This window comes from Mycteria americana, chromosome 3 (assembly GCF_035582795.1).
Source record: "Mycteria americana isolate JAX WOST 10 ecotype Jacksonville Zoo and Gardens chromosome 3, USCA_MyAme_1.0, whole genome shotgun sequence".
Lineage (NCBI taxonomy): Eukaryota > Metazoa > Chordata > Aves > Ciconiiformes > Ciconiidae > Mycteria > Mycteria americana.
Window position 1 is genome coordinate 12,215,143 of NC_134367.1, and position 13,007 is coordinate 12,228,149.

Sequence of the window (13,007 nt, forward strand, 5' to 3'; positions counted from 1 at the left end):
CCTCTGATGTTCAGTGCAGCAATGATGAGAGTACAACTGGTTTCCCTTTTCCTCTGCTCCTGGTTTCTGACAAAGAGGTTCCACCTCTCCTAGTAGATGATGACCTTGGTCTGAGTTTATAAAAGCTTTTATCACCTCCCATCTGGAATTCAGTAATGCGATATACCTGGGCCCTAAGCCATCTGTCGTAGGAATCTGCAACTAAATGCAGTAGCATAACCCAACAACACAAGCTATATAACCATCCCAGAATGTCCTCTCTCTCCACTAGCTTCCTCTAAGAAGGAGAAAAACCAGAAGTGAGTTGAAAGTCTTTCCCCTTGCCTGCAAGATGATTGATGGCCTGGGCAAAATAGAGCACGGTCCAGAGATCCAAATTAGTCAGTCCATGCAAGTGCAGAGTAGGACTTCATGGACTCACCAGTTTGCATCTGGAAGCAGTATAGCTGCATGTACTTGGCACCATGCCTAAGCTAATATACCCTGCCCTTTGTGTGTGAACGTGACTATTCTGCTTCCAGGCCTGATTTGGCAGTTTATCCAGAACCGCCCTTCTGGTTCTGGGGTTAACGCAGGAGGAGCGAATCTGTCTGCAGCTGGCAGTGTAGACAGCCTTTCAAAGAATTTCTCTGGCACCAGAGTGGGAACCTGGGATGCAAAATCCCCTCCCCAGGCACAACAAGGCTTTCTACCCAGAAGGTAATGCTTGTCTGTGCAGAGGAGAAAACATTCCTTTCAAGGGGTTGGTTCAAGTTCCTGGAATTAATTCTCACAGGAAAAGTAACATTAAAAAAAACCCCCAACAAACCGTGTTGTCCTGTCTATCACATGCTGTTCATCCGACCCCCTTTTCTGCTAGGTACATGCAGCACATTTATCACTCAGCTCTCCCACTCTCCCTCCCCAAAACTGTTACCCAAATGCAATGATATGCATAGAGTATCTCCTCACACTGCAGAAAGATAAACCGCATGTGACAGATATTAGTTACATGATATCATGCTCTTTAGAAAGGCATTGGGATATGAAGAGGCATAAGACTCTCCCTAGAACTGAATGGAATAGAAAGTGTCTATATTTTAGCATGGTACTTTAGGACATGCAAAAGTTGAATTTGCTAAGCCTGTTCCCTGCCAGATCAACCTGGACATGCTAAAATTTCAGATAAAAATATTGTTATATTAATCCCTGTTCCGTGTTATTGGTTAGAGATGACATTTACTTGTGCCTTATATTGTGCTGAGCACATCATGCTAAATGAACAGTAAATAATAACTGTAGGCAAATACTGGCTTTCTGTTGGGAAGCATCTTTTTCACAGTTTCAAAGTTGCTGATGCATTTCACAGCAGGCTGCTGACTACACAGGAGTAGCATTCTGGTGTTAAAAATACTTGAGGCTGCCCCTACTATTTCTCGCTCATTATCAGTCCTCTTAGCCAGGTCAAGCTTCCCTTGAGGAAAATGGAAATGGGAGCTTTGCCTGAGGTGAGGTCTTCAGAGCTATTCCTGTTGATCACATTTTTGGCAGACAGAGAGGAGCTGGGTGAAAGTTCAGGGAGAAGGAAAAGTTTTATTTCAAATTTTGAGCCCAAATAAACTGAGCCAGTACAGAGCAAAACTGAATTAAAAAGCAAAAACTAAAAACTAAAGACGTTCCTTTGATTTCACATGCACTCTGGGCTTTGGATAACTTCGATGCAGAACTATACCTCAGCCAGGTGTATTTGAAAGTTTGTGAACTTTGTAAAATGTTTGATGGAGCTGGGCTGAATTTCAGATCTGTAATGAAACATGGAAGCAGGTGAGTTCCATGTGGTTTGGAGATTTTCTCATAAATAGTTTGCATTGCTCTAACAGTGACAAATTTAGAAAACTACCTTACCAGATGTACGTAGAAAAAAAAGATGTAATATGAGGACCAGATAGAAAGCCTGGACACTGAGCTGACTGCTGCGCGTTTCTGCTCTTCTGAACTGAAACAGAGCTGCACAAGGCTGTGTCCAAGCTGAATATTGTCAGAATATAATGGATGATTTCTATGGTAAAGAGGTCCAGCTTCAAATAAAAAAAAAATAAAAGAAAGAAAGAAAGAAAGAAAGAAAGAAGAACAAGAACAATGTGAAGTTCTGAGTAATTATTTTCACAGAATTTTAACAACCAGAACCATAAGGGGTCATAGTGAAAGCAGTTATAAAATGAGGTCTCTTTCCTGAGAGTGTTTAAATGGCTGTCTTGAATGGCTCACAGCAGCTATCTGAGCCACGACTTTAATATTTTAAGTAGTAGCATTTTGTGTTGCAACCAGGTTTACCCAAAGAGAACTGGTGATTCAGACAGACATAGTAAGAAGAGGCTTCATACTTCACAGACCTTACAGTCCATAGTTAGTGTTGGTATGTCATGCTTATTATGTTCAACAGGTTTTAACGGGTAATATGGGAAAAAGCCAAATCTCCTATTTATTTGTTTAGAGAGATGATAGTTGGAAAAAATATTCCCAGAAGAAAGTTTTAATGAATGTCTTTTGCATTTTCACTGCAAATACAAAACCAAAAAAACCCCTCACCAAAACAAACCAAAATGAAACAAAAAAAAAACCTTTGGGTGAACAGTGAGCATTTCCACCGAGAAACTCCTGCATACTTTGCAGACCTAAACCATAGTATTTGCATGACTCTGAGTTTCCTAAACCAGACAATATCTCATGTGATATACCGTTATGCTTTATTTTGATGAGCTGACATGGTAAATTATGGAAATATCTAGGTGTTATTTAAAAAGATGATGACACTTCTCTGAAGTGGTAGTTTTGTATGTCTATAAATATCAATATCTGTAAGCATAGGCATTTCCAGTATAAATAAAATTTTGTTTCAGACACTTTGTCCCAGTTCATTCCAGCAAATTTAAGTACTTATTATGGTACAAATGGAATTATTCTAATCCCCTTCTACAGTCAAAGGAGAGATTGGACATCTCCAGAGGTCAGTCCCAGGAATATATTGACTTTGAAAGTGCTTTTCTGCTGTCACTGAGGCTTAACAGTAGATGAGGTAAGTCAGTAAGTCATGATCTTTCAGTATGGTTGCAAAATCAAAATAGCTCTATAGAAGCTTTCCTCCATTAACTCAATTCTTAAGTTTTCAGTACTAAACACTTTACAGCCAGACACTGACAGTTATTTTACAGATGAAAAATACACATATTTTTTAAAGTCTGTCATTGGATCATCTATAATCAAAATAAAAGATAAATATGTTAAATATATTATTTACCACAAAGAATTTACCAAAAACTACTTCAACATTGCTGCTAGCTCAGAACAAGGATCTAATCCAGTTCAGGGTCAATGCAGGAACTATAGACGAATGCTGTGTATTCAAAATAGAGGCTTTGGGAAGAACAGGCTCCTATGACAAAATATACTGGGGTTTTATTGTGACAAACTCACACTTTCCTTGCCTACATTAAGTTTTATAAGCAAATTAACTTGCAGGAGCAAATAAAAATTGAGATAACTTCATGGTTTCCAGGAAGAAAAGAAGCAAAGTGATCTCAACCAGAATCTAGTTAGCTTCAGTTGCCTGAAGTAGCACATCCTCTTTACCACTAGCCATTGCTTGGTATTATCTGAAGGAAGAAGCAGTGTTTCATGGTGGACATGCTTTTTACAGTACTTGGCACACCTACTACTGGGCGACAACTGCTGTTCATCTAATGCTGGGCAACAACATCTTGCCATAAAAGATGTTGGCATATGTCAGTAATTCTTCCATGAAATGTTTCTCCAGTTTCCTATAAGAAATAAAATTCCCATAAGTCACGGGACAAGGTATACTGTAAGTCATGATTCATGACTGCCACTTATGGGCAGCAAAAAATGTCTCTGCCCTTTTTTTCAAATCACTGTTCAATACAGACTTCATCTTTTCTTTACGTATCATTCGTTAGAAGTCTGATATTTTTGTGATTCATTTCACATTGAATCCATAGCCCTGAGTCACAACTAAAATATTTGCAGAAAGAATGTGAACAGCCTGTAGGAGCATATTTTGAATAAATAGCAGCCTTATTCAATGACCCAGATTCTTCTACTCTTATTTGCACTGGTGACTGTCCAGAAAAAAGCCCACTGATATCCATACAGTTACTCCAGATTTATCCAAATCCTACTGAGCAGAATTTAGCCCATTACCAAAAATCAATGGCTAAATTGTACTTATTTAGAGTGAAAATGGGCCAAGACTTACTTGCCCAACTCACATAAAAGATTCTAGTAATCTTAGAAGGAATTTTGTCTGATTAGGGCAGAATTTGATTTTATGTCCATTCCCTGGAGGGTAGCTTCTCTGAGTTGGTCACCTTCTTGCTGCATTAGCAATTTTGAAATTATAGGCAAGAGAAAAACCTTCTAATATTGTGGGAAATGCATTTACTTGGTAACAAAGTTGCTGATGCATTAACATTTTGCAGAGTATTAACTGCAAAAGAATAGTGTTCTGGTATTAAAAATAATTTGACATTGTCCCTGCTATTTGTTGCTCATTATCAGTACTCATTGCCAGTTCAACATTCCTCAAAAAAATTTAAATCCTACCTTGGGAAAATGAGGTAGCGAATATGTGCAATGGCTGATGACATCATCTGCTAGTAATGGCTATAAATCTTGAGTGAATTTGTAAGTACAAATGTGCAGCTTGGAAGGTGCCAGATTTCACGCCTGCATACTTATAGCTTGCAAATTCATCACGTGCAAAACCTGGGAACATCATTTGCATCCAGAATGTGCTCAACTACACCTTGATGAAGCCAGACCAGAAAAAAAATGTCAATCTCTACTAGAAAAAATAAGGTGTCATATTTTATAGGATGATAATTTTTATTTTATTTCAGATTTTTAAGTTACTTCAAATGCTTCATCTATGTTTTCATCTAAGTGCCTGTTTGACATTTTGGAGACATTTTAGAAATTAGCCTTATGATATAACAGCAAGAAGGTTTCTTGCATACTGAGTGCAGTATAAGTGAGTGTTAACAAAGCACTAATGCCATTTGGGCAGGATAATACTAGCTAGTGTGTCCAAACCTCTTAAAAGTACATTCTAAACTATTATATTGCCAATTAAGCAGCAAGGTGGAAAATTCTTGTCTTTCTGTTGGCATAGAAAGGGTCTTTCTAAGTTTTTTTTTTCTTATAACTTTTAAAAAGGTAAGAGAAAATTTGATCTTTACCTTAAAAGGTTTGTATTTAAAGAGGTGTTCCTTAAATAACTTGTACATTGAGGCAAAACAATATCACCTGGGAGAAAATTGGCAGAAAGCCTGGTTCAAAAGGGGTTGGATGGTTCAGGGAATTGGTAATGAAATCCTTAGATTTTACCAATCATCTACTTTGTTCTGATTCCTGTCCAGCTTTGGTCATAGCCACTGAAAGTTCCTACTGGAGACCAGCCCAAGCAGCAAAGGCTCAGGCAGACTTCTGAGTCCCCCACTAAATACTGGGTGGTTTAGATTTAGGAAGAAAGTTGAAGTTTATCTCAGATTACTGCTGTCTGAAATCTCTCCAGTTGTGTATGTGGAAAGAGTTGCTGACATCAGTGTCAGTGCAGTTCCCAGTGGACAGGTGCCCACCTCCCCACCACTATTCAACAAATAAACTCCAATTTGAATGCTTGTTGAATACTCAGTTTTCACAGAGTAGTGCCTCAAAGGGTATGCAGGTTCCTAAGTTTCTGTTGACCCTTCAGTCCCTGACTTGTGTGTGGGCCAGTGAGGTTATATATAAACTCATAAGGACTTGTGGTCAGGCCATATTATTGTAGCATGCTATCTCTACTCTGTGGCATCACCAAGATGTTTCAACACATCTACATGAGGAATTCCCCTTGTTTGGGATCAGACTTGAGCAGTAAAACTCAACACAGGTTCTCTAGCGCTAGTGAGATTTTGTTCAGAGCTTAGGTCCAGAAACTAGTATTTAGGCTCTAGAAGCCCAGGCCTTGCTACATCAAAAGTCATTGAATTTTGAAATAAAATCTCCTTGGATGGAGTTATACATTCATAGTTGCTTCCTGACCCTGCTAGCCAAAATTTTCTTGCCTTTTCTTGACCTTCTTCCCTCCTGCTCCTGAAGTCATGTGGAATCCTCTGTCTCGAAGCTGCTGATCCAGCTAAACAGCAGCCCCACTAACAAGCCAACAAAACATCTGGCTTTTGTCTTAACGAGTTCTCCGATTTGATGCAACACCAAAGCAGTTGTGCTCTCACAAGAAGACTGGCAGGGATGTGAAGCCAGGAGTCAGGAGAGAGTGGACTGCCATTTTTGGGCTGTAATTTGGTTTGGGTATTTAAATTAGCCAGGAAAGAACACCCTCACCCAGACTGAGGGAGTGCAGAAACCATTCCTCTGTATTTGCCCATTGTTATCCCCAGAGTTTGTTCTTGCAGGTCTATGAGGGTGGTCAGGATGAAGGAATCCATTTCCAACTAAATCCATGTCTCTTGTTCCTGCTCTCGTTCTTTTATGTTATAAATGGAGGATCCGTTATATTGTCTTACAATTTAAAGAGAATCTTATTTAAAAAATAAAAAAGTTCAGACTTGTTTCTCCAGTCAGTTACAATCATATAATACTTCTGTCTTTAACTGGACTGCAATAAACGTTGATAAGAAGTTAATGGTGCAGATGAATCTGTGCTTTGTGAAAGACAGTTTTATTATTTTCTTTTGAAGAATATACATAAGATCTGGATTCCTCCACATCTTGAATTGTAAAGCCACATTTCTACTGTCTTTAAACTCCAGGGACTGCAAATGAATAATTCTCTGTCACAGGATAACTCATATTTTAAAGGCCTTATTCCTGTACTGTATGTTCACAAATAATAGCTTGGAGTATACAGAAGCATTTTGAACAAACAATTTTGAGTTGATATAAAAATGTTCTACAGAAACATTTCAGGTTATCCAGAATTAACCTAAATTAATTAGCTTAATTAGACAACTGACCTGTTCAGATTCCTATCTGCTCAAACTTATAAATCAAGTATCCAGTCTATATATTATTTACAAGCATATTTCATTTTAGTTTCCAATTTTTTTTCTATAGCAGATCTACTCATAGTTGCAGTTCAACCAGCTACAGCACTATGTTGGTGTATGTCATAGAAGGTCCTGTTCCCAGTACAGAAATTTGAAAATCTACAGTTGGAACAAGTGTGAGAGAACACATACATGAAAAAATTAATTCTGACAATGGAAGTCAGAAACAAACCAAGAAGGCATAAACACATTTATTTTGAAACTTAAATGAATATTTTCAACAATTATAAATAAAATAATTAACATCTTATACCACATCTTGTGCAACAGTCAACATCCATGAACACTGGGTTATGGAAATTCATCCTAAGAACCACGCCACATTGTTTTAGTCATTCCATTATATTTTATGCCTTTGTGTTGGCCTTTCTCCCACTGTTAGTAATCTGGATCCAGGGAATAATCTCCAGGGAACTATGAGTTTGTTTGGAGGGAACTGTTTTTTCCTCACATGTGGACTCTAACTGTTAAAACTCCAAACAATTCCTCATAACAGTTGTGAGTCTGAGCTAAAAAAGAACAGCAATGGCTCTTCTCAAGGGAAGAAGGTATTTCAGCTGAATGAACAGAAACTGATACTGCACAAGCAACTTGAGGTAAGAGCAATCCAGTTCTGCCTGGTTCCAGAACATTAGCATGAAAACAAAGAGACACAAAGCTGAGTTACATCACCTCATCATCACTATCACTCACTGACTAATTTTCCCAAAGTGCAGAACACTATTTTTAGCTGTTTTCAGAAATATCTGATAACTGCCGTGTTTCCTGTTATCCTTGCTATTGACCTCATAGGCTGTCCATATTATTTTCCTTAGGGACACCAGTGAGGAGCCTTCCCCATAACTTGGTAGACATTATTAAAGAAGGATAAAACCATGATCAACAGTTGTACAGCACAGGAAATGAGACAGAAGCAATTAGGAAGAATAAATACTAATGTGGGGCCTCATGACAAAAGTCATCCAAATTTAGGCATGGGAGTTCCCACCAACATACCTGGAGAAGAACCTCACTGGGGTCCTAGAACTCAGTTTCCTTGGATTATTTTTTCCTGAATAATTTTGTAATGACATCCTTTTTTAAAGTGTCGCAAAAACTTCTATTTTATTACATTTGTTTTAACTGATGGTTCATGCACACCTGTTTAATTGCCCCTTAAATCTGCTACCTCACATAGTTATTTCTACCAAAACATAAGCTACACTTCAATATCTTATTTGATAAAAGATTTCAATTTGCACATATGACAAGTTTAGGAAAAATTAAAGTAATTGTATTTCTAAAGTTCTCACACAATTAAAATACTATTTTTGCCAGCAACATTTAATGAAAAGAAAAATACTGTTTTTCTGCACTATATGAGTGTCTATACAAGCATATATCTGTGAGAAAAATGGCTAGCTTCTGTTTATATAACTAAAACCCTATTTTCAGTGACATTGTAGAAGTATTGAATTAGATCTTATCTCTATTAGTCCAATTTAGTGACCCAGATTATAAAATATCAATGCACTAGTAATAAAACATTTAAAATGGTGTATGTAGATGTAATTTTCTGCACTCACATTTAAGTATTTCTACAGGTCTGTCCATTCGGAACATTATGCTGGAAAGAGTTTGCATAGATTTTCCACTGCTCACTGCAGCCACCAGCAGCCTGAACACAAAGAATCATAGAATCATTTAGGTTGGAAAAGACCATCTCACATTTCAGAAGTCCTTGTTGTATTTGCCACTTATTCCACTGAGAATATGTATGTGGTCTACCAAGATAAAAGATGCTAAATTGCTACACATTGCTACAATTCCAATATAAAATATTCTTAATACAGTTCCAGAGGGAAGAGAGAGTAGTTCCCCTCTCCCTTTTAAATGGATTAACATATCCAATAAGCCTTTTTTCCCCCTCCTATTTCATTGGAAAGATTTACAGCACAGTGTGGTTCTAGCTGGCTGTTGGGCATTGCTGGCTGACTGCAGCATCACAGGACTCCCTAGCCATAGAGGTTGGTTTGCATCCTGATGAGGTATGGATTTAGCCAGCCAAGCCTTGACATCACTGCAGCTATAGCAGGACTGAGTTATTCATCCTCATTCTCAGTTGGAGAGACTTCAGTCAACCTGACAGTTTTGGACCACATATCTGGGCTCAGACTCTCTGTGGTGCTGAGCTCCTGTGGACATCAGATGCCTAAACCCCTCTGAGACTTGGACCTTTAGACTGTGATGGCACAAAATCAGCATCAGCAAAGAATTAATCTGTTATCAAAATGTCTGGATAGGGATTTTCATAAAAATTGTTGTGAGGCACCCAACTCCTGTTGCCTGCTGTAGCATGGCATACATGTCAGTATGCCAGCTCACCCATATGACCTGCTTGTCAAACAGACATAATCTGGGATTTTTGACAATCACTAATTTCACCCATCTATACTGTTTTATACAAGGCAAACTGTTTGGAAGGGATATATTACTTGTAATGCAATTTTCAGACAATGCTACACGTGTGCGAGTGACTAACTGTCTACAGCCTGCAGTCAAGACATTGGCTTGAGATGGGTAGAGAAAGGACTGATATGTAGATTCAAACTAAGGTTTTAACCACCAGACTGTCATAGCTGTGACCAACTCGGGCAAAGAAAGCAAGACTTGAAGCAGTTTGACCTCCTCAGGAGTTCAGGTTACTTGCAAAGAAGATATGAAAACAAGACGGCAGGTTGTGAGGAAATCTATTGATTCAGGGTACTCCTGGACAACGTAAGCTCTTGTAAAGGTAGCATACAGCACACTCCCACGCTCCCGCCATTTAAGGATGTTCCAATAAAATAGGATGCTGACCTAGAAGCTTTTGGTTTTACATCTGAAAATTCAAAGCCTTGCCTGATTTCCATAGCAGAATGACTTACATGTAAGTCTTAAAAAATGCAGTATCAGTAACAAGATTCAGATGACTCATTAAAAAATAGTTTGAAACCTTGTGTGAAAGTCACCTGATCAAATGTAAATGCTTTCTGTCTGTATCTTTGCTAGTCAACCCAAGCTCCCTTTAGACTCAGTGAAGCAAAATAGATGTTTTAGTACAATTCATCTTAGTCTTTTTAGATATTGACTCTAGGACAAATGGAGTTGCACTTTAGCAGGGTCTATTTCTCCCCACTGACTATAAGGGGTCTAAAGTGATAAGCTCAGATGTACATGTCTAGACTGTAGATGTTTATAGTGAGTGATTGAATCCCATTTGTTCAATCTACTACTGTTAATAAAGTATCAAATTTATTTACCCCACATATTGTTTCAGTGAGGGTGGATAAAGCCAAGCCTTGTATTATTTTTGATATATCTGTTTATGGCCATCGTTGGAGAAAAATGCTTGAGGAGATGGACCCTAGGTCTGAACCAGAAGGGATGATATTATGTTCCTGTGTTCTTAATCTCAACATTATGAACATTATAAAATGTAAAGGTAAGGAAAAAATAGCTTAAACTTTGAAATGCAACAAAGTGACCATCAAAAGAAAGGACCCTAGACTTAGAGTTAGAGAAAAGACAGGCTTATAAGATAAGGAAAAGCTAAACAATTTAGACTGAGCCTCTTATGACCCAGTTCAAATATTTCTGGTGGGTTACACGAAGCTGACCTACTGTGTACTACATAAAGCATGAAGTTTAAAAGGTATGAGGAAAATGCAGTTAAAGGAGCTCATAAATGAGATTGACCCTACCAAAGGTTTGCAAAACACACTAGAACCATAAAAAGTAGCTTTTAGAAATGCAGTATTTCTAGTTATTATCTACAGTTGCCTACCATAGCAGAAGGGATTATGCTGTCCTTAATTAGGGGGTGTACCAACTGTTTAAGAAATTTAATTAGAATTTGGATTAAGCCCAACGTTTAGGTGACTGAATTTTTATATTACAATAAGCTACAATGAAAGAGGAAACGATAAGAAATATAAGCATTTTATATGATATACCAAGTAGTTTATAGCACATTAAGTGATCATGTAAATGTCACAGATAACTCACATTGTCATAAGAAGACATAACTTATCCTTTTGTGTTTGAGGCAGGAAGGATGGGAAAGCTCAGGTTTCGTTCAGGAACCGCCCAGCCTTTTTATTGAAACATTGACATCTCTTGGGCTCCTGGATCCATGTTGTGAAATTTTGTGTGACCAAGTAAGTCACATCACGTTCTGTACTGAGGCCTGGGAAATATGAAAGGACTGCTGTTTCTGAAAACAGAAAAATGCTGTTCAACAGAACAAACAAATTTTTAAACCTCCCTGTAAAAAGTTACTGCACGAATATTTTCACAAGTAACCCACATGCCAGGTAAAGAATTATCAGCCTTTGTCCAGTTTTACATGGTCCAGTCTTTCTTTTGAAGACAGGAGAACAGATGAAGCTGTATCTTACAATCCATTTAAGGGCTTTAGAGTGAAGAAAAAGTCTGTACCCCCATGTGGAACAACTTCCATTTAGAAAAAAGCAAAGGCATAGATGGAGCCTGTAGTGTGTCTATTAGCACAAACCTCACTGGCAAAGATCTCTCCTGGAATTAAAATCCCATAACTTAACCTCAAGATCATCCATCCTTTTTGGGTGTTGTGGTCCATCTCATTTCTGAATGCCACATTTGGAAAGCAATTTGAAGCAAAACTTCTTCCACTACTACAATATTCTTTTCTCTAATGAGCTGTCTCTGTTTTGTGCCAGTAACAGCTCTGCTTTGTGGTCAACTAACATACTATTCATAGCTACTATATATCCCTCCTGGGATCCATTTCTATATTCCCAGTCCTTCTACTGACAAAAGAGTTTTAGGTGGACAAGGAACACTAGATATGGCCCTGTTCCTAAAAGAACCCTGACAAACGGCCCAGGCAGTGAATTTAGGCTTTATGAGCAAACATATAATAGAGATTGAGGAACTGGTAAATAAAAAGGAGATAAAAATCCAGTACAGAGCTTTTTAAAAAAATAAATATTCCCCCACAGTATAGATGCCCAAATGTTTTAACCTACTTTATGGTGGGGGCAGGAATATTCAGTGTACCAGCTGAGAAGCATAAAAACAAATAAACTGGTAAAAATGTATGAGCTTTAATCAGTGTAGACTTATTTGTATCTAAGTAAAAATGCTCTAAAGTTTTAGATTTACAATTTTAAATGATAATTAGACAACTGTATAAAAATCATATGCAAGTCACAGAATAAATTAGCCACTTAACGAACCAAAGTAGTAAAATGGCAGTTTAACAACCTCTACCCATGTCTCTCCCAATGTTTCATAACATGGTCTTAAGCTTCACCCAAGTCCTGTCAGACAAATAGCTTCTGCAGCATGAAACTAGAAAGTCATAAATTAAGCTTATTTTATACAAACTCATGCTTTTTAGCCCTATATCTGCTTATTGTTTTGACTGCTATACTTAAAACAGGATAACCTTTATGAAATTTTTTTGCAAGAAATAATTTATTAAAGTGAAATTTGCAATGATATTTAAAGCTTTAAAGTTGTCAAAGCTACTACTGGTTGTACTGTGGAAAGTCTGCATACAAACAACTTTACTTGGATTGAGGTAAACTGAACTCTTAAGTTTGGAGAAAATTTAACATTTATGTTTAATTTGCAAACAGAATGAGGTCACCTTTGACTGAAGTATGTTTTTGGTTTTCTTCAGAGCAGTCTTGTTACTTGAAGCTCAAGTGCACAAATCAGTGGGTGGTGAGGGACAAAGATATTTTGGTATCCAGTTATACATACATTGAAGCAAAGACAAGAATCCTGTTCCTTCAGCTTCAGAAACAAACCTCAAAGTAAAGGAGAGCTACCAAAGAGTAAGCTGTAGCATGCAGTAAATAAAAGCAAACCCTGATTTTTAATAAACTAAAGGCCATG